The sequence below is a fragment of the Accipiter gentilis genome, chromosome 2 (assembly GCF_929443795.1).
Source record: "Accipiter gentilis chromosome 2, bAccGen1.1, whole genome shotgun sequence".
Classification (NCBI taxonomy): Eukaryota; Metazoa; Chordata; class Aves; order Accipitriformes; family Accipitridae; genus Astur; species Astur gentilis.
Genome location: NC_064881.1, coordinates 37,486,669 through 37,513,885, shown reverse-complemented (window position 1 = coordinate 37,513,885; position 27,217 = coordinate 37,486,669). Strand labels below are relative to the sequence as shown.

The 27,217-nt window shown below is 39.0% G+C and overlaps 1 protein-coding gene across 3 annotated transcripts in view; it reads left to right on the top strand.

Annotated features, from left to right (window-relative positions):
• CSMD3 (CUB and Sushi multiple domains 3) overlaps nt 1–27,217 on the top strand; it is a 767,893-nt gene that overhangs the window by 349,230 nt on the left and 391,446 nt on the right. The window lies entirely within an intron of this gene.

Sequence of the window (27,217 nt, the reverse complement as noted above, 5' to 3'; positions counted from 1 at the left end):
TAATTCCTAGAAGCAACTACCCAATGGGATGAAGCAATGTCATGGGTCCACTAATATTCTGTTATAATCAATAGAGCTGTTTTGTGTATAAGACTGTTTATGTCATGTTTGGCCTTAGACCATGTGAGAAATCACTGAAGTTCATGAATTCACCTTCCCTTCATGAAGGTCTGTTCTAAAGTTGTGTAATTTATTTCATTGTCTGAACCACTGTATTAAAATCCCATATACTTTATACCTACACTTTAAAACAAAAGTACTGGGAGTTCTGATAATGCCAGATGAGTCAAAGTACAGTAATAAAGCTAAGTTATGACACCAGTTGTCTCTAAATTCAAGAGCTAGGCACCTGGCAGCAATGGCTATATTGTATTTCCAGGTGTATCATTTTATCTGAACTGAGTGTAATGGACTTGTTTAGATGTAATAAAATAAAAATTAGCTGTACAGCTCAGGAATGTTTTATAAAGGACTATCAACATCTGTGTTTGCTGGTACAGGGGTATATTCTACCTCCTAATATCTGTTTTATGTTGCCATCTGCATCACACTCCATTAATTGATCAGAGAGGCCTAGAAGCCCTACCCCTTTACACCTTAGTTTATCAGAGGACTCAGTGAAAACCTGATTACATTTCAGAAGCCATTGAGCTACATTGGTGCATTTCTCCCTCTAATCTTACAAAGTCCTGTGTGGAAGCCATCCTTTCATATTAAAGATGGTAGATGTGTTTTCGGAGGGAGGGAGGGTTGGCTGTTTGTTTTATCCTTGTTCCAAGGACTGCTATTGCAATTTATCCAATTTATAGATCATCAAAAATGTGTCAAGAGTCCTTGAAAGATGATGCAGTCTGTGTCCCACAGACGGGCAAAAAGTTCAAAAGTAATAGTTAAGATCCATTTTTCTGGTCCAAAGAAGCTTCATATTTTTATCCCTTTAATCAAAAACTGTTAGTGAGCAAGATGAAATCTGTGCAAATCCAAAATTTCTGAAGGAAAGTTCTGTCAAATGTGGGAGTAGATAGAATTTAATATCATATTGTTTGAGAAAATTAAACACAGCTCTTACACTTTGAACAAGTGCTGTAAATGGCTTGAAAACCACGACTAAGCTGTTGTATAGAATAATTTTAAGACCTTTTTGGCCATATTTTGAATAAAATAGTTTCCTTTCTTAAATGCAGAGAGGGCATGTCTTCATAACAAAAAAGCCAAATAAGATTTTATACATTCTACCAATGGTAGAAACGAAACTTCAAGCTCACAGACTGGTATGCATCTACTGGTAAATCACAGATAACTGCAGGTTTAAGATATTAATGACTTGAAGAGTGTTAAGGATTACACTTTGGCAGAGGTATTTGTGTCTTAATGCTGCCTTCCTCCTCCCTCCCCTCCAATTCACAACATGGTGATACAGCGTTATCTTCAAAACCTCAGAACTTTGTTTCAACCAAAAGTATTTTTCACTGGAGTTTTCAAAACCATTATTCCTCAGTATTATTTTCCTTCCAAATTTCTAGTTTCTGCTTTTAAGGAACTTTGAGTGCAGAAAATTAAGAAGTGAACAAATGCTTTGTCTCTGGTTGTCAGTGTGGTTCACAGAGTTACAGAATGATTGAGGTTGGAACAGACCTCTGGACATCATCTAGTTGAAATCCCCTGCTCAAGCAGGGCCACCTAGAGGCAGTTGCCCAGATGGTCTTTGAATATCTTGAAACATGGTGACTCCAGAACCTCTCTGGGCAACCTATGCCAGTGCTTGGTTCACCCTCACAGTGAAAAACTGTTTCCTGATGTTCAGATGGAACTTCCTGTGTTTTGGTTTGTGCCCATTGTCTCTGGTCCTGTCACTGGCCACCACTGGAAAGAGTTTGGTTCCATCTTCACATCATCCCTTCAGGTGTTTATACACATTAAAATCCACCTGAGCATTCTCTTCTCCAGGCTAAGCAAGTCCAGCTCTCTCAAGCTTTCCGTATATGAGAGATCCTCCAGTTCGTTAATCATCTTAGTGTCCCTTTGCTGGACTCTTACCAGTAGTTGTGTATCTCTCTTGTACTGGGGAGGTGCAGTAGTTAGGCTTGTTATCCTTTCTCTCAAGACGTTTAAGAGATCAAGTTATTCCATGTGTATAAATTCTAGTTCAAATGAAAATGAAATAAACCCCCTCTTTAGTCAGTGGCCATGCCTGCAATAATTCAAATACAAGGCTTTTAAAAGTTATTTTATGTTGGTTTTTTTTTCTTTCTGAAACTGTAAATACGACAAAATAGCATATTAGCATAGCATGAAAACTGCCACAGATCCTGACTGGTAAAAATATGTAAGCATACACCCGGTTTTAATATTTGGGAATGAACCAGAAATCATAGGTTGAACCTATGCTGGTTCAGTAAAATATTTCAGTGCATGCATGGTTCAGTTTGATTTGATTAGTACTTATGTATTGCATTTAGATGGTAAGGTTTTGGTAGTGGGGGGGCTGCAGTGGTGACTTCTGTGAGAAGAGATCAGGAGTTGCCCCCATGTCAGACAAAGCCAGTTCTAGCTGGCTCCAAAACAGACCCACTGCAGGACACAGCTGGGCAAATCAGGCAAGCTGGTGGCACCCCCGTGATGACATGTGTAAGAAAGGGTAAAAAAAGCTGTGCAACAGCAGCTGAAGGAGAGGAGTGAGAATATGAGTGAAACAACCCTGCAGACCCCGAGGTCAGAGAATAAGAAGGGAGAGGAGGTGCTTCATGTGCTGGAGCAGAGATTCCCCTGCAGCCCGTGGGGAAGACCCTGGTGAGGCAGGCTGTCCCCCTGCAGCCCATGGAGGTCCACGATGGAGCTGATCTCAACTTGCAGCCCGGGGAGGAGCCCACACCAGAGCAGGTGGATGCACCCTGAAGGAAGCTGTGATCCTGTGGAAAACCCATGCAGGAGCAGGTTTCTGGCAGGCACTGTGGCCCGTGGAGAGGAGCCCACACTGGAGCAGGTTTTCTGGCAGGACTTGTGACCCCATGGGGAGCCCATGCTGGAGCAGTCTGCTCCTGAAGGACTGCACTCTGTGGAAAGGTCCCATGCTGGAGCAGTTCTTGAAGAACTGCAGCCTGTGGGAGGGACCCATGTTGGATAAGGTCGTGAAGGACTGTCTTCCATGGGAGGGAACCGACTCTGGAGCAAGAAAAGAATGTGAGGAAGAAGGAATGGCAGAGAAAAAATGTTACAAACTGACTGCAAGACCCATTCTCTGTCCTCCTGCACCTCCTGGGAGAGAGGAGGAGGTAGAAGAGTTAGGAACAAAAAAGTGAAGCTGAGCCTGGGAAGGAGGGTAGGAGGAAGGTGGTTTTAGTTTTCTTCTTATTTCTCGCTTTCCTACTCTATTTTTAATTGGCAATAAATTAAATTAATCTTCCCCAGATTGAGTCTGTTTTGCCTATGACGGTAACTAGTGAGTGATTTCCCTGTCCTTATCTTGACCCACGAGCTTTCTCATCCTGTCCTGCTGAGGGGGAGTGATAGAGTGGCTTGGTGGGCATTTGGGAACCAGCCAAGGTTAGATGAGCCAACTTACATATTTATCTGTCTTCTCATGTATTTACATACTGTGAAAGTGTGGAGGATATAGTAAAAGAGTGAAAGCAATAGTTAAGAAAAAGTCATTTATTTAAAATTAAGTATGAACTTCTAGATAAGGCCATAATCAAGAATACCTGTTAGTGGATGGTACATCAGAGAGTTATGTCAGTAATAAGAATGCAAAGAAGTAATGTTAGATTAAATAAGATACTTTATTTCAAAGCAAGAATGTTGTAGACTGGTCCTGCATTTCTGTGATGTACCACTGAAATTACTAGACTCTTGAGAGTCTTAGGTTCATTATGGGCAGATCATAGTACAAGGAGTTACCCTGTTTATTATAGATACGTTTGTAATAGCTTCAGCATTACCCAGAAAATACTGTTCTTTGCATGCTGTTGGTTGGACATAATTGTACCTCTTTGATACTGCAATGAAATGCAGACTCACAGATAATTATGGGGTTTCTAAAATAGCAGGTAGATAAAAGGCTTACAATGTTATCTGAAACAACAGTCAGATATGTTTATAGTTTTCAATATAAATAGAAAAGGTGTCTAGCACTGATTAGAAGAACCTAGACTTGTTGAGGTTAAAAGAAAATGAGATCATTTTACAAGTTAGATCAACTTCTTTTTAGCATATATTGAGGATTTTGCATGTCTAAAGTTTTTGCTTATGTAATCAGTGGTTTAATGTGTTCAGGTTTAATTCATGGTAACATTGCCTTATTGTTCTGAACACAAAAATACTTGCTTTGCATGAGTGCTTAAAGACTTAACTTTTGATGTTTGCCTTGAAGTCAAAAATGACATTGATGTATAATGAAGATTAATCATTAAGAGTTATTTATAATGACTACAACACATGATGTCATAGTGCTTATTATAACATGGCGATATTTACAATATTTTATACCGCAGCCATGAGAACCACGAGGACTTACTGATCCTGGTATTTCAGGACTTATTCATCTGATATTTCAGAGCTTCTTCTGTTGCATCATTTGCAACAAAATAGCTCAGGAATTGAGAATCTTCTAAGGGAGAAAGCACTAGATGAAAGACCCTGAAAGGAACTTTAACTCTGGTGTGAATGGACATTCCTTCCATGTCTACATGCCTATTCCAGGATTGAATCTGACTAATTTTCTTCCCTCAGTGGTTTCAGAAATAAGTTTGATATCAGTACAATATATATGAAAGAATCCTGTCCTAGGCAATCATCTGCCTCCTTAGCTTTATACTGCATTATAGTTGGTCTCTTGCCTCATACAGTTAACCAGACATGCTGTTCATCCCCAAGCCTTGTTGACAGTGGAGTAGACACAACTAAATATATCAAACGTGGCCTGAGAAGACAGTGAGTTTACTGTGGAAAAGTAGACAAATTAAATAAAAATCAATTATGAAAGGAAAGTCATGTGGTTGGGAGCCAATAATAAAACTCACTGATGAAGGTGCAGCAACACATCTGATATCAGTGAGTTCCACATATTTTTATTGTTCTTGTGCATGTTATTTCCATGCTCATTCTTACCAGGATCCTGTTCTGTGGAGTTGATCTGTCCAAGAAAAGATAATTAAGATTATTTTTAGAAATAAATCTATGATGTGGCAAAGCTCTGAATAGTGATCCAGTGGAAAAAGAAATACGGGCAATTTGTACATAACTTTCTAATAGTGAAATATTGTCACGACCCAGACTGGACAGACCAGGGAGTCGTATTTAACTCGAAATTCCCTCAGGCTAAATTAAGGTGAAATGACACCAAACGATCAGTTAAAGATTTTATTCATGACAGAAGGAAACGGAACTGGGGAGTCGTGGTAGTAGGTGGCAGGGTTTCTCACAACAGGAATTGGCATAAGGCTACTTTTGTAAACTGTGTAACCATATACAAGAATTCAGGGAATAAGGAGATCCCTCCCTTTGAATCACAAAGTTCAGAGCAGACTCCCTTGCTTTCCAGACTCCTCCTCAGAGAAGGGTCTAGGGGCGGCTGGATCCATTCTTAGTCTCAGACTTGGTCAACGGTTTATATCTTGAAACGGATGAGGTGTAGGGATTGTGGAAAAGGAAAAGGAAAGAGAGAAGAAGACAGAGAGAGAGAAAGGAAGAGAGAAAGATTTCATCAGTCCTGCGTCCAACGTTGGTTCAGTCAGCCAACGGGTCCAGTTCTGGTGGGCTTGCACACCTGGGGCTTCAGTTTGTGTCCTTTTATCATCCTTGCCCCTCCTTCAGGCGTGCACCTGAACTCATCAGGTTAATGAACAGTTTGTGAGCCTTTGGGCTTGGGGGTCGTTTGTGGAATAACTTCTCATTCCCTGCAGACATGGCCATTGTTTGATATTTGTATCAGAACAGCTTATCAGAGCAGGGAGCTGCACACCTTCCAGCATGCCCTCCCCCTCCTGTTGCTGATGTCTAAGCTGATGGGCTTTTCGCCTTGGTTCCTTGCTGTGCAGGGTTTGTCTTTAAGCAGAAGTTTCCCCACCACAATGTTTGAGACATTAACTCTTTCAGTCTCTCACAAATATCTATGATTGCCTGTATGTTATCATACCCAGATAAAAATGCTTGTGTTGTTTTGTAAAAGAAAAGTCTTCTGAACTTTTTCAACTACTGCTTACTGAAAGGTGTAGTCTTACATTCTGCTTAAATTTGAAATATTTCAGGACAGTTGAACAACTTCCATGTATGAAATTTACAATCGATTTATAAAAAGTTGACTTTGTAAGAATGTTTTACCCAAATATTTAACACCCCCACCCCCCCAATACTGAAGTAATACTGACATTTATTTTACTGTGGTTGTGGAAAATCAAAGAGCAAACTATGAATTAGCCTAACCTAAACAGTACATTGCTGACTTATATTCAACTTGCTGGCCATGAGGAGCCCCACTGCTTTTTCTACAAAGCTCCTTTCCAGCCAGTTGCAACTGAGTGTGTACTGGTGCACGGGGTTGTTCCTCCCCAGAAGCAAAAATTTCCATTTCCCTTTGTAGAACTTTGTGAGGTGCCTGTCAGACCATTTCTCCATCCTATCAAAGTCCCTCTGAATGGCAGCACAACCCTCTGGTGTATCATCCACTCCTCACGGTTCTGTATCATCTTAAAACTTGCTGAGGATGCACTTAGTACCATCATCAAGGTCATTAATGAGAATGTGGAACAGGATTGGACCCAGTATTGACCGCTGGGGTACATCAAAAGTGACTAGCCTCTAGCTGGGTTTCTTACCTCACTGTACATTCATCTACCCGTTATGGAAGACAATGTTGAAAACCTTGCTGAAGTTCAAGATCATCATCCACTACTCTCCACTCATCCACCAAGCCAGTCATCTTGTTGTGGAAGGCTATCAGGTTGATCAGCATGATTTCCCCTTCATAAATCCATGCGTGCTACTGTCAGACATCCTTCTGTCCCTAATGCGATTGGAAATGGTGTCTAGGAGGATTCGCTCCATCACCTTCCCACAAATCAAGGTGATGCTGACTGCCTGTATGTACTTCCCCAGATACTCTTTCTTGCCCTTCTTGAAGATAGAAATGGAATTTTCATTCTTCCAGTCCTCAGGAATCACTTCCTGATCACCACAACCTTTCAAAGATGATAATGAGTGGCCTCACAATGACACTGGGCAGCTCTCTCAGCACCCATTTGTACAGCCCTTCAGACACCATGGACTTATGTATATCCAATTTGTTTAAATGTTCCCTAACTTGATCCTCCTCCAGCAAGAATTAAGTCTTCCTTACTCCAGACTTGCCCTCTGATTTCAGGGGCCTGGGATTCTTGAGAGCAAGTCTTATCAGTGAAGACAGTATTGAAAAAGTTATTCAGTACTTTGGTCTTTTCAGTGTCCTTTGTCACCATGCAACCTGCCCCATTCAGTGGACAGCACCTGTTTTCTGTCATCTACCTTTTGCTGCTGACATACCTGTAGAAGCCCTTCTTCTTCATGTCCCTTGCCAGACTTAACCCCAGATGGGCTTTGACTTTCCTAGAAATATCCCTGCATGCTCAGAGGAGTGTCTCTGTACTGCTGCCTGTCCTGATCCTGATTCCATCTCTCTTATGCTTCCATTTTATGTTTGAGTTTAGTCAGTTTATGAATTGAATTTAGTTAATTCATGCAGGCCTACTAGTACCTTTGCTTGGTTTTCTGTTCATTGCGTTGAACCATTATTGAGCTTGGAGGCAGCGATCCTTGGAAATCAATCAGGTCTCTGGACTGTTCTTCCCTCCAGAAGAACCCCATCTGCGTGGGATTCTTGAAGACAGAACCCTGAACAAAGTCTGTTCTCCTGTCAGGGTTGTGTTCCTGCCTTTTGCCTTGCCTCCCTCCTTTCAGGATCCTGAACTCCACCAACCCGTGGCCACTGAAGCTCAGGCTGCCCTAACCTTTACATTCCCAACCAGCTCTTCCTTGTTTGTAAGCATGAGGTCCAGCAGAATATGTCCCCCTTGTTGGCTCTCGATCACCTGTGTTGGGAAGTTGTCATCAATACACTCCCTAAATGTCCTTGATGGCTTGTGCCCTGCTTTGTTGCCCTCCTACGAGATATTGGGGTGGTTGAAATTCCCTGTGAGGATCAGTACCTGTACACGTGAGGCTTCTCCAACAGTATATGATGGAGGAAATTCATGGACAGTTTTCCCACTTCTAGATTCTCTTAACATGGTTTCCACCCATTTTGTAGCATACATCAAGCAAGTGATTTTTCCCACTGTTTTATCCGTGGCTACTTTGGAATCAACTAAAACTTTGTTGATCCAAAATAGCAAAGCTATAGTTCCAGGGAACTGCCTGAAAGAGCATTCAAGAAAATCGTGCCTCTCTGTGGTACTCTAAAGGTGCAACAGAATTTAAAGTTCTCTGCTTTGGCCTGCCTGTGATTCTCATATTACTAACCCCTTGGGTCCAGAGGAAACATTCTTGTAAATAACTGCACAGAAATGAGAATACGGATTTCTCAGTTTGAACTCTACTTCATTACATCTCTCACATCTAGTAAGAGAAATGATACTTGAATATCTTGTGGGATGTTGTACAAACTCATCAGTTAGGTTTTGGACCATGCTATGAATTGTTGGTAATTTATTCTGACATTAGGTAATGGAATCTTGTAATTTTATGTTTATATTTTGAATATACTAAAAAATCTTTGTATTTTCATGGCTTAATTCCCTTGCCCAGAAGCAGTGCAATTTTTGTACTGCTTTTCTCCTAAAAATTTAAAACTTCTTTTCCTTTCCTTGTTTCAGTATCAGATCAGATGCTCGAGCAATATTTCTTACCAATAAACAGCTGGAAATATAGTTTATAACTTTATGGTATCACATTTTGGTTTATTCTGTCTCAGATATCAACCGTGTGGACAGAAAACAGGTTGCAGGCTGAATTTTACGGTTACTTGCATATTGCTCCAGACCAGTCTTTTTTTCAGGTTCTATTATGACATATTCTTTATGGGACTAGTAACATAGAGTTGGTTTATCCATAGACTAACAGCCCTTTGTAAAGGGAGATAGCAGTTTGCAACCTTTGAGGTAGAAAACAGAAGTCCAGAGCAGAAGACTTATTTTATTTCGAGATTTATGTAGGAAAACCTTAGGTAGAGGAAGCTAATAATTTCTGTTGGGCTTAATGAAACCAGAGATTTTTATATATACATTTAAGCAACAGGAAAAAAAGTTTCACACTGGAAGACTGATTCAGTTAATATCAACCAGATAAAAAAATAGAGACCAGGATTTTCTGTGAAAGCTGCTTCAACAGAAGCCATGATAATTTTATCTACTTGTTTTTTAAAAAAGAAAGTGTCTTTAAATTTCCCTGCACTAAATACCTACAATATCTTGTCTGACAAGAGTAAACATTGGGTGGATTGATTTAGCATTTTTGCTAAAGCTGGCAACCATCACAATTTGATGTTTTAAAACATTAAATGTCATTTCTTGAACTTAAACAATTATCATTGTGAAAGCACTTTCATGTTGTTATAAACATTGCAAGGTTTTCTGTATTGTGTTGTCTGAGTGACAAAACCTCATTTTGCATGTTTTATTGCTTCCATAACTCAAATATCTGCTGCTCCTTGTAGTGACACAAATTCTGCAGCTGTTCCTTGACCTTTTTCAGAAAATCTTTGTTGTTAATTTTAAAAGACAGAATGAATGATTGTTGTGGTTTAAACCCAGCCAGCCGGTAACAGAGCAGCACGAAGCTGCTTGCTCACTCCCCGCCACCCTGGCCACAGTGAGAAAGGCTTGTGGGTTGAGACAAGGACTGGAAGGGATTACTCACCAGTTATAGTCATGGGCAAAAGACAGGCTCAACTTGGGGAAGAAACAAAATCAATTGAATTTACTACAAATCAAATCAAACCAAGGATAATGGGAAGTAAAACAACCCTTAGAACACCTTCCCCCCACCCCTCCCTCCTTCCCGCCTCAGCCCCACTCCCGGTTCTCTCTCCCTCCTCCCCCCGGCGGCCCAGGGGAACAGGGGGTGGGGGTTGGGGTCAGCTCCCCACACGCTGTCTCTGCCGCTCCTTCCTCCTCAGGGGGAGGAGGACTCCTCACCCGTCCCCTGCTCCACCGTGGGGTCCCTCCCGCGGGAGACAGTCATTCACGAACTTCTCCAACGTGAGTCCTTCACACAGGCTACAGTTCTCCACTAACTGCTCCAGCGTGGATCCCTTCCACGGTGTGCAGTCCTTCAGGTGCAGACTGCTCCAGCGTGGGTCCTTTCTGCAGGCTGATCTTCAGTCACAGCCTGCTCTAGTGCAGTCTTTTCCGTGGAGTCACGGCCATCTTGGGGGACATCCTCCTGCTCCGGCATGGGCTCCTCTCTCCCCCGGCTGCAGGTGGGCATCTGCTCCCCCGCTCCCCTCCCTGGGCTGAGGGGGGACAGCCTGCCGCCTCACCACGGGCTGCAGGGGCATCCAGGGGCATCCACCTCCTCCGGTGCCTGTCCTCCCTCTCCTTCCTCACTGATCGTGGTGGCTGCAGAGGGGTTCCCCTCACATTCCACTCCCCTCTCCGCTGCAGGTTCCCCTTCTTAAATCTGTTCTTCCAGAGGTGCTACCACCGACGCCGATGGGCTCGGCCTGGGCCAGAGGTGGGTCCGACTTGGAGCTGGGGAAGCTTCCAGCAGTTTCTCACAGGAGCCAGCCCTGCAGCCCCTCCTCCGCCACCAAAACCCCTGCCACACAAACCCAAAACAAATGATACAAATGATAAAATTCCAGACAGCGAGGGAAAGCTATCATCTGCTATTAATATGTGTATCATAGGGGAAAAACATAAATTGAAAAACATGTAGATTTGTAGATTATAAATCTGCAAATTACTTTTTTGACAGGTGGAGTGAAATCATATGACAATTGTTCATTATAGGCGTTCTTAAATTACGGTGCTTCAAATGCTTTAGTGAATTTGCCAATATAAAAGTGGTGAATTTAATTATTTCATTCTTAGCTGATACCTAAAAAAATACAAATTTTCTGTATTGTACACAATAATATTAGTTTGCTGTATCCCTTTGCTTTAGCTTAACAAAATAAATTGGCATAATTGCTAATGAAGTAAGAAGACTGTTTCTAGCACTGTACCAAGAGACAGTTTTGGGTTTTTTTTGTATCTTGACCTGCTTCCTTTTCATTTGTTACTAGGTAAAGTTTGAAAGTTGCACAATTTTCTCAGCTTCACTTATCAGAAAAGGCTGTTGTTTGTTAGACAGTGAATACCCTGGTTTGTTAGGGGTTTTTTTTCCATATATGGTATTCACAGAGCTGAATGAGACCCGTTAGACAGTAATTGCTAGATAATTGTTATCATAGCATAATCATGCTAAAACCAGGTTAGGCCAAGAGAAAGCCAAATAATGTAGAGACGCTCCTTGTCAGGTCACTACAAATCCTGTGGTTTTTTTACTAGTAATGGCAAAAATGCTATTTGCTGGGCTACATTAAAACCTAGTTCATGTTGTTTGCTTAAATAGCATGTGGCATATGTAAATTGCAATTGCAACTCTTGATTTTGCCCTTCAGAAGGACGAGCTACAAAATGATCTGTTCAAATTTAACAACAGGCTAAAACATCAGTGAAATCTGATTTAGGGTTGAAGTTAACCAGAGTTCAAGTCTTACGAATTATACTTGCTGATTTTTTTCTAATTCACAGTGACAGAAACGGCGGAAAATGTCAGTGCTAGAATGACAGCCTCTCTAACAGATCTCAGCCATATTCACACCACATCTCTTTTACCACCATGCTTTAAGGAGAAAAATAAGCAAAAGGGTTCCTTTTAAAAAAATAAATCAAGCTGTTTTCCAAAATTGTAAGGAGAAATTAAATATATAAGCTCATTGTTAAATTTATATGTATCAGAAAACTAGATCCCGATTATGTTATTTTTACATGGCAGGACTTTGAAAAAAAGAAATTTTACATGATTTATGTTATTTTTTGTCACCATCATATTAATTTTACATTTGGTGTGTTTCAAGCATAGAAGTATTCTTGCTACCTGCATGAATATATTCTTTAGAATGTATTCTTTAGAATATAGATTTCAAAAGTTTGCCATTGTTCACATTCTTATTATCTATTGCATTTTGAAATAATTTTGAGATTAATAAAGGTATATGCCTGAGAGTTGGGAGATAGTTGGGTTTGGGTTTTGGTTTTAGGTTTGTTGGGGTTTTTATATTATTATTTTTGCTGGGTTTTTTTTTTGTGGATGTCAAATATCTGTTAGGAAATGTATAATCTGAATTTTGTCATAATGGCAGAGCCTACTGAAAATCTATGATGTCTATTTCCATCTGCTCTAGTCCTTTACTTTCTGAGAAACTGTTGAAATAGTTTGAAATATCTGGGAAACTCTTTACGTGATATTTTCTCCAAGTTTGAAGAAGTTTACTGAGGGAATAACTTGCAACTGTTACTGAATTGATATTAAAGATGGTTCTCATTTAATCACTCTATATTAAGATTGTCCTGGTTTCAGCTGGGATAGAGTTAACTGTCTTCCTAGTAGCTGGTACAGTGCTGTGTTTTGAGTTCAGTATGTGAAGAATGTTGATAACACTGATGTTTTCAGTTGTTGCTAAGTAAAGTTTAGTGTAAAGTCAAGGATTTTTCAGTTTCTCATGCCCAGGCAGCAAGAAAGCTGGAGGGGCACAAAAAGTTGGCACAGGACACAGCCAGGGCAGCTGACCCAAACTGGCCAACGGTGTATTCCATACCATGGGACGTCCCATCTAGTATAGGAACTGGGAAGTGGGGATGGGGATTGCTGCTCGGGGACTGGCTGGGTATTGGTCGGCGGGTGGTGAGCTATTGCCCTGCGCGTCATTTGTACATTCCAATCCTTTTATTACTACTGTTGTCATTTTATTAGTGTTATCACTATCATTATTAGTTTCTTCTTTTCTGTTCTATTAAACCGTTCTTATCTCAACCCACAAGTTTTACTTCTTTTCCTGATTTTCTCCCCCATCCCACTGGATGCGGGGAGAGTGAGTGTGCGGCTGCATGGTGCTTAGTTGCTGGCTGGGGTTAAACCACGACAAAGATATTCTTAAATTTTTTTTAATATTCTTACCTTCCATTCTTTCCTTCCTTATGTCTTGAAGTTGCTGTTTTCCTCCTGCAAAAATTTCATTTTTTCATTTCTGTGTTTTTCTGCTATTTAGGCCAAACCAAAAATAAGCAAAACAAATTCAGCAAAAAGCTGAGGGTTTTCATTTAATTTACCACAGCTTTGTTATTTTGTTAGCCATGTCAAAACTGTCAGTGGAACATTTCCTAAGCTTGCTGTCAAGCCTAAATCCAGTTGCCATCCATATGTTTTCATGTTAACTGTATAAATCTCAAGCAGGCTGGGTGCTTTAGCATGAACTCAAGCACACATTTCATGAAGTCTGTTTTGGTCAGGCCTGTTGGAACAAACTACACTGCAGCTCTTTTTACACGGAAATGTCTCAGACTTGGCTTTTCCTAAGCCTAGTGTGAAGATGTACTGTGGGTGTTACAGTCAGTGAAATGATTAGAAAATATGAGCATACTTAAGCTCACTCTTAACTATATATTTTAACCATAATCCTGTTTTTCATCCATGCAGATTGAAAAAGCTAGTACTGTATTTATCAATAGGAGATAATGTACTTTTATTCTACATGAAACTAGAAAGTGTAAAAATATTTCCATTCTGTTCACAACTCATTCAGTTTCTTTGTAGTGTTAGCTACACTATTCTTCCATATTGTTCCTGAACATTTTGATCCAGTAAAAAAATCCAAGTGACATATATACTGCAGTTTAAAGAAAAATTCTTAGAAATATATGTGGAGGGAGGGGAGATTGCAGAGTAAGAGCATAGAAGGGAATCCAGGTATTTCTAAGACAGGAAGTTAGCAGGTTCAGCTGTGAGGAAATAGAATCATTTGTTGAATGAGAGAATTTGGAATCAGGAGTTATGTGGTTGTGCTCTGGATTAAGTGTTGGAGAATAACAGTGTAATAAAAGAGATGTAGAAAGAAAAAAAAAAGTAATGCAATTGCAGAGGAATAAATGACTCATCCTCCCATCCTACAATTTTGCTATAACTCCACTTTCATTATGAAAGGAGAACAGGTCCATTTTCTTAATCATTGTAGATTTTATCTCACTAAATATTTTCCTGCCATTTCTGTGACTTTAGGAGCAATGTTTTACACTCTGAAAATGTGATCTACCCATAGGGAATGAGTGAGAGATTGTGCCTACTGCAATAACTTCAACAGAAGTAATGTTTTCTATTTCAGCCATCAGCAATTTTAGATTCCAGCCATAACCTGAATTTCAGATATTAACTCTACCTTTGATTAAAACTTTAGATAGAATTAAAGGCTGAACCTGAGTTTTAGTTCTGTTTGACTTCCTATAAGTTCCTAAAATTGGTCTAAGTTATGTCTCCCATACACTTTGAATGCAAACATATTTTCTTATTTGTACTTATGATGAATATGCACACCCAAGTTAGAACTTTTAAAAAGACATATGCATATGATCAAGAGATTTTGATAGGAAGTTTCTGGTGCTTGCACTGTGAGCAATTGATATGTTTCAGTCCTTTTTATTTGTGACACAGACACTTGTCACTTTCCTCCGCAGTTGAGTTCACTTGGTTGCTCCTGTGAGTGATCTTTGTAGTAAATTGTTCTGCTCAATATGATATTTTCTGATATTTGACTGGGAAATAGAGCTGCTGGTAGTTTGTATGTTGGTTTGTTTGCTTTCTATGAAGTGATTCCTTTAAAGGTTCATGGTACCATTCTGTGGTGGGTTAACCTTGGCTGGCTGCCAGGTGCCCACCAGGCTGCTCTATCACCACACCTCCTCAACAGGACAGAGGGAGAAAATATGATGAGAAGTCTCATGGGTTGAGATAAGGACAGGGAGACCTCTCACTAGTTACCATCACAGGCAAAACAGACTCAACTTGGGGAAATTAATTTAATTTATTGCCAATCAAATTAGAGTAGGATAATGAGAAATAAGAAAAAATCTAAAACAACACCTTCCCCCCCCCCCTCCCCACCCCCCGGCCCCTTCTTCCCAGGCTTGACTCTGCTCCTGACTTCTCTACCTCCTCTGCCTGAGCAGCACAGGGGGACGGGCCAGTCCATAACACTTTGTCTCTGCCGCTCCTTCCTTCTCACCCTCTTCCCCCACAGGATGCAGTTCTTCATGAACTGCTCCAGCATGAGTCCTTCCCATGGGTGCAGTCCTTTAGGGGTAGACTGCTGCAGTGTGGGCCCCCACAGGGTCACAAGTCCTGCCAGGAGCCTCCTCCTGCATGGGATCTCCATGGGGTCACAGCTTCCTTCAGGGCACATCCACCTGCTCTGGCGTGGGGTCCTCCCTGGGCTGCAGGTGGAGATCTGCTCCACCGTGGACCTCCATGGGCTGCAGGGGGACAGCCTGCCATCTCACCATGATCTTCTCCATGGGCTGCAGGGTGCTCTGCTCTGGTGCCTGGAGCACCTCCTCCCCCTCCTTCTTCACTGACCTTGGGGTCTGCAGGGTTGTTTCACTCACATATTCTCACTCCTCTCCTTCAGCTGCTGTTATGCAGCATTTTTCACCGTTTCTTAAATATGTTATCACAGAGGCACTACCAAGGTCGCTGATTTGCTCAGCTTTGGCCTGTGACAGGTCTGTCTTGGAGCCAGCTAGAACTGGCTCTGTCCAACATGGGGGCAGCTCCTGATTAGTTCTCACAGAAGCAACCCCTGTAGAACCCCTGCTACCAAAACCTTGCCATGTAAACCCAATACACACTCACAATGCAAACTGAAGGTGATGCTTGCAGGAGCATCCACTGAGACTTAAGGCACTAATATGACTCCTGTGTTTCTGTCCGCTTCAGGGTGTGTAGCTGCTCATCAAATTAGGCTCACATCAGTTAGTGACCTCTCTGTTTTCTTTTGGAACAGACTGCTTACCCTCAGTGGGATGAAAAAGGGCAGACTTCTATGCTACATACCAGGATATCCTTTTTGACTAACTACTGAATGGAAGAACAGAAGCAGGGACAAGTTAATTAGAAATCCTCAGCCCCTTCCTATGATTGCAGTCATCTTGCTGTTTAAGAGTAATGATTTAGTATTTTTTCAACTCTGACAGTGAGCTTAGTTTTATGAGGGAAGGATGCTCATGATTTTTTTTCATTGTTGTTTCATAGATTGATTTTTTTTTTCTTGCTTATATCTATTACTATTTGTTTATACATGTCTTGACAAGTCATACCCTTTTTAGGCTATCTGGAGCATCATTGTCTCCCTATCTGTGGAAGTAAAAAAAAAAAGTCTTTAGAGCAAAAAAGGCACAAAAAGTTTCAGGGTTTTCCTAACACATCTCCTTGGAAAGTACTAAAATGGACTGATGGTTTTACTACAGAAATAGCTTATGAAAAAGTAGAAAATCGTACTCATGGAACATTATGTATTTAAAGATAATTTAAATACAATGGTTTAAGATTACTTTAGTTTTCTTTATAAATATTCTTAGATTAGAGTCTTGCTCTGATATGCTTTTGCTACTAACTGCTGTATGATCTTTTAGTCTCAGCTCTTTCTATTTATTATTTACTGGGATGGCATTATTAATGAAATACATTTCACCTCCTTCATAACATTAGAAGCTTAACTAAATTGCTATAAAACCTTTCAACGTTAAGATCTGTTTTATCAAAGAGACATAGCAGTAAGTGCTCAAATACCACTAAAAATCAGTGAGGAAATGAATTCCAAATATAACAAATCTTCTTAAAAAAAACCCCTCCTATTAATAGAAAGTACAAATCCCTCTATTAGGAGAAAGAAAAAGACTTTTTGCTGTTCAAAATTATGCTTATCTGAGAGTGACATTCATCCATAATTTTCTCAAAGTAACATTAGAAAATGTTTTTCTAAGACATATGAAACATATTCAAAAGACTAGATTAGAACAGGAGGCACCAGAGTCGGGAGTCTGGAATATTAACAATTGTCTGATCAGCTGAATGGGAAGGTACTGCGCATTGTTACTATAAAAACTATGTTTCTGAGAAAAATAATTCCAAATGTTCTCATATATTGCCTTGGTACTTATATTGCCTTGGTACATCTGGTGAATATACAGGTCAAAACCAGACCTATGTTGTGAGTTTAAATGCCTTAGGGGTTAGGTGTTATCTACCTATGTTTTTGTGGATCACAGCTTCAAAGTTAGGGAATCCATTTATATTGTGTTTTGGAACTAGTCTTAAACCTCATCAGTCATTTAAATGCTTTTATGAGGTAGCCCAGAGGTGTCAATGGACCTGTTACAGTGGGTCCAGAGGAGTGCCACGAAAATGATCAGAGGGCTGGAACACCTCTCCTATGAAGGAAGGCTGAGAGATGGGGTTTTTCAGCTTGGAGAAGAGAAGGCTTCAGAGCCGATCTTATTGCGACGTTTCATCATATAAAGGGGGATTATAAGAAAGATGGAGAAAGACATTTTACCAGGACCTGTAGTGAGGGGACAAAGGGTAACAGTTTTAAACTGAAAGAGGGTAGATTTAGATTGCATATAAGGAATAATTTTTTTATGATGAGGGTGGGGGGACAGGTTGCCCAGAAAAGTTGTGGATGCCCCATCCCTGGAAGTGTTCAAGGTCAGGTTGGATAGGGCTTTGAAAAACCTGATTTAGTAAAAGATGTCCCTTCCCATGGCAGGGAGGGTTGGTCTAGATCTTTAACATCCCTTCCAACACAAATCATTCTGTGATTCTATGATTTTATGATTAGTACTCATATTTATAAAGTACTTAACTATATACATTTTAAAGATTTTATATTTAATTCAATATTTATGCATGTCTTTAAAAAAAAAACACCCACAAAACCTGCTTTATTGGCTTTCGTAAACTTCAGTTTATTAGTATTTTGATCTCTGTTATGCAACTTTCTCTTGGATATCAATATTTAGAGATATTTCAAAACTGTTTTCTCCTTGTTGTCTACAGCTGGCCTTGTTGCCATTCTGAATTTTGGCTGCCTAAGAAAATAAATGTGATCTTGGGTTAGTTATGTCCAACTTCCTAATATGGATATACATTTCTTTTTAACCACATAGCCATGTGTTTATGTAGCCCATAAGTTGTAATCAATTGCATCTTCTCTCACCTTCCTCTAAAATCTTAGAATGACAGAATGGTTTGGGTTGGAAGTGACCTTAAAGATCATCTAGTTCCAACCCCCGTGCCATAGGCAGGGACACCTTCCACTAGACCAGGTTACTCAAAGCCCCATCCAACCTGGCCTTGAACAATTCCAGGGATGGGGCATCCACAGCCTCTCTGGGCAACCTGTGCCAGTGCCTCACCACCCTCACAGTGAAGACCTTCTTCCTTACATCTAATATAAATCTACCCTCTTTCAGTTTAAAGCCATTACCCCTTGTCCTATCACTAGCTGCCCTTGTAAAAAGTCCCTCTCTGGCTTTCCTGTAGGCCCCCTGTAGGTACTGGAAGGCTGCTATAAGGTCTTCCCTGAGGCTTCTCTTCTCCAGGCTGAACAACCCCAACTCTCCCAGCCTGCCTTCATAGGAGAGGTGCTCCAGTCCTCTGATCACCATTGTGGCCCTCCCCTGCTTGAGCAGGTCCATGTCCTTCTTACGTTGGGGGACCCAGAGCTGAATGTAGTACTCCAAGTGAGGGTCTCATGAGAGTGGAGTAAAGGGGGAGAATCACCTCCCTCATTCCTCATGGTACTATATCAAATGCTTTCCAGGCAGGGAGTTGTGTTCAGCTGGATGTAATAGGAAATAATTAGCATGTTATTGTCAATACAGTTATCCCCATCTTTTCACGACTGCAGTAAAGAAGACACATAGGAACAATTTTATGGAAGAGAGAAACTTTATCTAGATTAGTGTCATCTAACTTTAGTCAACAGAAAGTTAAATGCCATAGTTGGTAGACTTTTTATTTTAAACTCTGTCTCCAGTGAATGAAGAGATATTAGTTTCACCAGAGATACAAATCCGAATGTACTGATGAATTATTTATCCTAGGAGGAGTGTCCAAAATAGGCAAGATTATTTTCTCTCCAAATTGCTTATCTATAGAAAGGCACTAGCTATGAAGGTAGTAAGTGATCATTTTTGAACTAATTTTTAGTTTTTTCAGCTTTCATAGAATCACAGAATGGTTGAGGCTGGAAGGGACCTCTTGTCCCGCTCCCCTGCTCAAGCAAGGCCACTTAGAGATGGTTGCCCAGGACCATGTCCAGGTAGCTTTTTAATATCTCTGAAGAGGGAGACTCCACAATCATTCTGGGCAACCTGTGCCAGTGCTTAGTCACCCTGACAGTAAAAAACTGTTTCCTGATGTTCAGACGGAGCCTCTTGTGATTCAGTTTGTGCCTATTGCCTCCGGTCATGTCCTGTCAGTCAAAAGAGCCTGGCTCCGTCCTTCTCTTCTCTAGGCTGAACAGTCCTAGCTCTCTCAGTCTTTCCTCATAGGAGAGATGCTTGACTCCCTTAATCATTTTCACAGCCCTTCGTTGGACTGTCTCTGGTGTGTCCAGGTCTCTCTTGTACTAGGGAGTACTGGACACCACATCCAGATGTGTCTCACAGCAGCTGAGCAGATGGTAAGGATCACCTTCCTCGACGTGACGGCAATACTTTTTCTAATGCAGCTGAGGATACTACTCACCTTCTTTGCAACAAGGGCACATTGCTGGCTCATGTTCAACCTGGTGTCTACCAGGACCCCCAGGTACACTTTTGCAAAGCTGCTTTCCAGCTGGGTGGCTTCCAGCATATACTGGTGTATGGGGTTGTTCCTCCCCAGGGGCTGGACTTTGCATTTCCTCTTGTTGAACTTCAGGAGGTTCTTGTTCATCTATTCCTCCAGCCTGTTGAGGTCCCCCTGGGTGGCAGCATGACCCTCTGGCGTATTATCCACTGTTCCCACTTTGGTGTTGTGGCAAACTTGCTGATGGTCCACTCTGCCCTATCATCCAGATCACCAGTGATGATGATAAACAGGTCATGTCCCAGTATTGACCCTTGGGATATAGCACCAGTTACTGGCCTCCACACAGACTTTGTGCTGCAGATCACCATGCTCTGGGCCCAGGCTTTCACTGAGTTTTCAGTCCTGTTCAAACACTGTGTGTTCACCCAGCCCATACATCAACAGCTTGTCTATGAATATCTTATGGGAGACAATGTCAAAGGCCTACATGAAGTCCAGGTAGACAATATCCACTGCTCTCCTCTCATTTACCAGGCTAGTAATTTCATCACAGAAGCTTATCAAAGTTGGTCAAGCATGACTTCCCCTTGGTAAAGGATGCTGACTACTCCTGATGATTTTCTTGTCCTTAATGTTCCTGGAAATGGTTTCCAGGATTAGCTGCTCCATGGTAGTATTAATGTTAAATAACATTATATCTCAATACAAATAATTTAAACAAAATTGTACCGCAGTCTTATAATAAATAATGGATTCAATATATTTTTCTACTGAAAGTATTATTCTATAATTGAATATATAATAACACAATTATTTTGATGGAAGTACCTGTGATTCTATGGAATATTATGGAGGTAAAGTCTATCAATCAGACGCAGCATTTCCTTAGCTTGTACCATCAGATATAAATGCACATCATTTACTTACTGGGAAGTAGTCAGACATCAACAGCACAAAAGCAATTAACCATCCTGAGGGCATATGAGGACACACAGATATAAACAGGATGTATTTTCTTCTCTTTTCCTAGTTTCACTTCTACCAGTGAAGAAGGCAACCAGAGAATCCCTTTTGATTGATGACCAAAGGGTGGGCGTGACATTATTAGCAGTCTAAAGGTTTTTTCTAGAGCTAGCAGTGAAAACTGATGAAAGTAGATATCTTGTGGGTGTGTTTCAGTGAGGTGGATTTCTTGCTGTTGCTAGTATGATTGGATCATTCATACTGTGTTTTTTGCAACATAACGTTTGCAGAAATAAACTTCTTCATAGATCAATAATAGATATTCTGGCACTAAAGAGGTGGCCAGTATTTCCAAATCCAACCTTTCCCTCTCTTGCTACCTTCTAGATACAAATGCCATTCCCACACCATGTTATAGTTAGTTGCTAACCAGTCATTTCCTTCAGTGTCTACATCAAAAATATTATCTTCTTTTCTAGTAGCTTAATAAAAAAGAGTGAAATCAACTTAATTTCACTTACAACCACTAGTAATTTTTAGAGGTATAATGAGACAGCATTTGCAAAGGTTAAGTTATTTGAAGTGAGAAAATATGGCAAAATCCAATCGGAAACAATTGGTTAGAGGTAAAAAAAGCCCAAACTCCACAACACAGTATTCTGTTTCACAAGTTAGAAGTTATATAATTGTATTGTTGAGAACATAATAAACACACTGACTTAAGTGAAAGCCAGTGTGTTTGCTTAATGATTTATTTGCACTCCTCTCTTTCCCTTTGTGGCTGCTATATTCATAGTTGAATTAAACTGCATAATTATTATTTATTTTTGTTTCTTTGTAGAAGGCCTTATTTACAAGATGACTTCTTTTTTTGTAGATTACTTCTTTAATTGGGGATGTATTTATAGATAAAATGTTGAGCCTGTATTCCTCTGATTAATCAATCTCAAAAACTCTTCATGTGAATGCAAGCCAACACAATACACATCATGCTTCTATGCAAACAGAAGCCTATAACATGAAAAAAAAAAAAATCTCTTCATGCTATTATTTTAATGAGCTATCCTTCCATTTTAAGGCTTTCCAATAGTTTTTGTTCTCAGGATAGGTAACAACTATACATTTGTTTTCAATTATTGTGGCTGCAAAGTAAAAAATTTAAATGACCTTTATAAATAACTGATTGCAGGATTAGCCTCTATAGAAAATTAAGTGACATTTAGCATTAGTATTGGACTTAAAAAACCAAACCAGAACAAGACAAAAAACCCTTTTAAAGAACTGCATGAAAGAAATTACATGATGTGTTTACCAATGACTCTGCAAAGCAGAATTCATCTGCTATCTGTAGGATTGAGAATACTGACAACCATTGATTTATAATGCTCTGGGATAACCACATCTGGTCTTCAGCTGCCTTCCCAAAAGAGCACAGTTCTCCTGAAGATCCTGTATCTGCCAGGTTTGTGTGGATCTTTTGGCTGCTTTACAGCATCTTAGATGGTACTGCTTAAATATATTTATGTGAGTCAATTCCATTTTAGATGTCCACAGTGTAGACATCCATATATAAATACCTAGTCTCACTTTATAGTCAAGGAAGAGAAATAGGTACTTCTAAGCTGTGGTTCATCTAGTGTGTGTTATCTACCTTTTGATGAAATAGATTACACTCTAGACATGCTTTTTCATTGGTTATAAAGAAGCCTACATCAAATATAGATGTTTGCACTGTAGATGTCTACAGTAAAGTATGATGAATCCTATTGCCAACAAATGGACTCAACAATATAAAAGGAATTTTCCAGTTCAGCTAGTGAGTATTTATCTCCTGGAACTGTCTTACAGCTTTGTGTGTCACCTGTTTTTTTCTATAAATCTCCAAGTTTTCTTTCTCCTTCTCTTCCCCCTCTCCCCTTTTCTCATCTGCTCTGATACTCCAAGATTAAATCTAATGTGAAAGGACAGAAGTGCTTAATATTTCAGCTGTTTCATTTTGGGTTGTGTTTTGTTCATGTAATAGGTGACTACCAAAGAGCCAATTAAACTATTGTTATGCTACGCAGCAGTTCTTGGATATTTTAAATCATTGAGTTATATGCAATGTGCACTAAAATAGTATGTAATAATGTTGTGTTCTTGGCAGGATTATTAATATTATCTAAGATATAACTCATTTAAGCTATATTTTAGCTTAAATTTCAAGTACTCTTCTGAGGAGAAAAGATTCATAACATTTTTGGAAACTTCATCATTATTTACTGGTAAAACATCAAATTTTAGCGAGTGAAAACATTACTATGTATCTGAAAATATTTTTAGAGTTACATTTGCATTGGAAGCTTTAGGATAACGGGCACATATGGTAATACATACAACTTCAAATCTTTACACTTGCCCTTCAGAAGCAGTTCTGAAGCAATATACTTGCTTCTGTTACACACCATTCTGCTTTGTATGTTTTGAAATGTTAAAAAGTTGAGTGCTTCACCTGGAACACTACTTTCCTTGAAGAACCTTTGGGGAGCTAGTTCCATCAGGAACTAGACACACAGTCATACAGAACAATTGTCTGGAAAGAATACTGGCTGGAACACATCCTCCTAAGCATTTTTTCTCTCTGAAGAGCTGTAGGAAGTTCTCAAGTTAGCCATTAACTATCCAATAAAGTCTTCTCCCATGTTACTTCGGAGCAGGATAAGAGACTCAGTTTTGCCCAAGGAGTGAGTTCCAAAGGATATATTCCAAGGCACAGAAAGGAGGTGCGTCTGTTGAAATCTGTTAGAAATTAGATCTGCTGTCATTTCTTCCTTTGGAAAAGTCCTTGCAAAATTATCAGAGACCAAAGTACACCATCATAATTTTCAGAAAGTTATTTTTCAAATACAACTTTTTTTTCTGTATAGCTTGGGTGATAATCATTAGTATTACCATCATTTTTTGTTTATTTGCTTCTGGCTTTATAAATCTAATTTAATTCAGCAATTATAAGCTGTTTATTGCTTCTGGGTTTATAAACAGCAAAAGCAGACCAGGGTGTAGAGACATGATTGCCTTCCTTTTAGCTACTTCCATATTTATTTTAGCAAATAAGGAGTGCACAACTCAGCATATTTTATTTTAAATAAATTTGTTGGTCCTATATATGTGTGTATACGGAGGAAGAGGAAATAAAAGATTCCTTTTTACTGACAGTAGTTTCTAGGGACATGTTTAATAATATCCTCTGAAAAAAAATTCAGAATATGATTAGTCTGTATCAGGATAATTATAGTAGTCTGCTACCTGCTGTATACATCACAAAAGCTACTATAAAGGTACAAAATTTCATGTACAACTGCATAGCTCTTTCTGAAAAAGAAGAGAATAGTAGTTATTATATTGCTTAATTTTAAGTAAAGATATTCTTCTCAGTTCTGAAGCCATACAGATACATAACTGATATCATTAGTTGACTTATAATGTGTGAAATGATAGATCATGACTATGGTAGTGAACTGTCTCAGCTGGAATTCTGCATCTTTGAAGTTTCCCTCTTGTGCCTGTCTTCCAGAACCCACTTTTGATAGTATTATCTTCTTATCCAGAATCTTGTTGTTCAGGCAAATAATTGGTGAAATATTTTTGTTCATAGTATTGTTCCCTGAAAGTGTACCTGACCATTTGAAAATATTTGGTGGTCCCTTTGCTTTTTTTTGTTGTTGTTGTTGTTTTCCAGTTTTAAATGAGGTTGTGGGGCGGGACATAAATACAATAAATACATAAACACATTTTAAACATGATCACTGTTTATATGGATCAAGAAGAACAATGGATACCTCATTTATATTAATGATGCTTATATCTTGCTCTGGGAAATGGGAAAAAAAACTTCACTTGAATTTACAGGTCAAGAATACCTGTCCCTGTACTTCTGATTACTGTGCATCTACTACCCAGATCAATAGCACAATTTAGTAATGCTAATTTGGTTTAAAAATATGTAGAATATAGTAATAAATCAGCACAGTTTTCCCTGAAGTGCTTATTCTTACAAACAATAACAGACTAAAATGCAGAATTATCTTGAGGTTTTATTCTAATGTTAAACTGTTTCAAGGATGCCACCTACCTTTGGTCTGGCATTTACAGCTTTTTCAGAAAAACAAAACGTTAGATGACATAAAAGCAGAATTTTTGGCAGGTTTATTACAAAGTTTTAAGTTATTTACTCATCTTACCTAAATCTTGGGTTTTATTTTGAGAGATTCCAGCATGCTCAACTTTAAATGCTGGTATCATCAAGCCACATTTTCAGCATTCTAAAAGGAATAATCAATATAATGAGCACTGCCAAATCTAGCTGTCTTTGGGTCTGATCAAACTAAATGTGACACTGTAAAACAAGGACTCTGAAGATATATCTTATCACTAGAAGTACCTATTTTCTTGCTATTCAGGCAGATTTGCAAAGATTTCAAGTACATTTTGTATTGTTGCGTACTTCTCATGTCAAAGATAAACAGCAGAGGATGAATTTCCAAAAATTAAATGTCTTCAAGTGTCAATAGACAAGCATATTTGCCAAATAAATGGCAAGTTTAGTTTGCCAAATCCAAAGTTTCTACTGTAAATCAGCTCAGGTTTGGTATGTTAAACCTAAGTTGAAATGGGTTGTTTATTAGTAGATTACATACAGTTGCTTGCTTATCCTCTAATGATCTGGAGTTATGAAATACTTCATTTGCACTATAATGTGTCTGGAGTAGTTATTGGTAGCTGTTTCTAACCCTCTTCCAGCAGAGGTATGTATGGTATACAAAATATTTACTGGCTCAAGCAGTAATATTTGACTTTTTCCTATGCATAAAATATGATCGTATTTGGTGGTTACTGTTTCTGGTTTTGTTTTACTACTGGCAGTTTTGTACAAAGTTGCAGCATTTTCTAATTCTTAGCTGATCCAGAAACTTTCAAGAAGAAATCACGGTAATAACAACTGCAAGAATAAGATTATCACGTTAACCTTCCAAATTTTTATAGCCAGTTACTATAATTTTTTAAAAATATATTCTTAAATCGTGGAAGTTATTAATTACTACATTGCTACTTCTTGTCTTAAAAATGTGACTGTTTCACAGAATATGATACAAGACAGATGTAGACTAATCTATGCATATTTGGCTTTAAATAAGTACACTTTTCGAAGTCATACCTATCCCATTATCACAGTTTAAGGTGAATTACAAAAAAAGAGAGAGGGCCAAAATTGTTTTGATAAAATATGCTTCTCTGAGAAATGTTACTGCAGCAAAACAAAATAAGAAACTTTTTTTGCATGTACATCTATTATGATTAAAAATAAAAAAGCTTGCTTTATCTCAGAAAAGAATTTCAGATTGCAGAAGAATGAGAGATTACATCAGAGCAGCCATTAACCTGCTAAATCACAACAGAATCATCAATAACTTGGGATTCAGTAAAGGCTAGTGGAAAGATTCAAGGCAAAGCTTATAAGTTGAACAAAAAAATCAAATTTAGTTGTTTTTTTCATGTTCCACAGTATTCCCTGATGAGTCAGGTATTTTTCATGGAGTTCTTTTACTTTTTTATTTGTGAACATTGTTAAAAAATAATGAAAATGGTCTTACATTTCTCTAGTGAAATGAAGAAAACATTTTGAACCTTAATCATATGAGTAGAGATATGTATTTCTTTTCTGGTCAGCCCTAATTAAAAAAAAAAGTGTCTTGAAACCTTGTAAAGGAACTTCTATTTTCCTTAACCTCTATCCTCTCCAATGAAATACATGTAGGATGGGATATTGTTGATTGTACTAAAAAAAAAGCTATTTTAGCTTTCTGACACTGCTTATAAAGACAAGTACTTAACTACAAAAAGACAGATGCTTTGTATCAATTTGGAGGTAAACAAATAATATAAAATACCTGAAACCGTATTAACTTATAAATAAGATTACTGTTGCACTTACTAAGAAATATATGATAATGAGATTAGGTTTATTCTTGTGTTTAATGGAAAACAGGATTAGGATTTAGGTGGATGAACTGATTATGCAATTTTTCTTAACATCTTGGATTTCCTGCTATGAACATAAATTTAAGTTTTCTCTGCTGTAGCACTTAAGTATTGATATTATTGCAAAATGTATTTTACTCTTAATAAGTGAAATATACTTTCAACTTGAATTCAGTACTAATATTTGCCCACAAACTCCCATGTTTTATTGTGGAGCCTTTGTCTTATTCTGATGTAACTGCACATCTAATTGCAGTTAATTGTGGACCAAAAATGAAGACTCTTTTCTGTTTTCTTTCTCTTTTTTTTGTTTTAATAGTCAGCCTTAAATCTAGTTATGGAGTTCTGTTTAAATTCCTATGTCTAGGCTTACAAA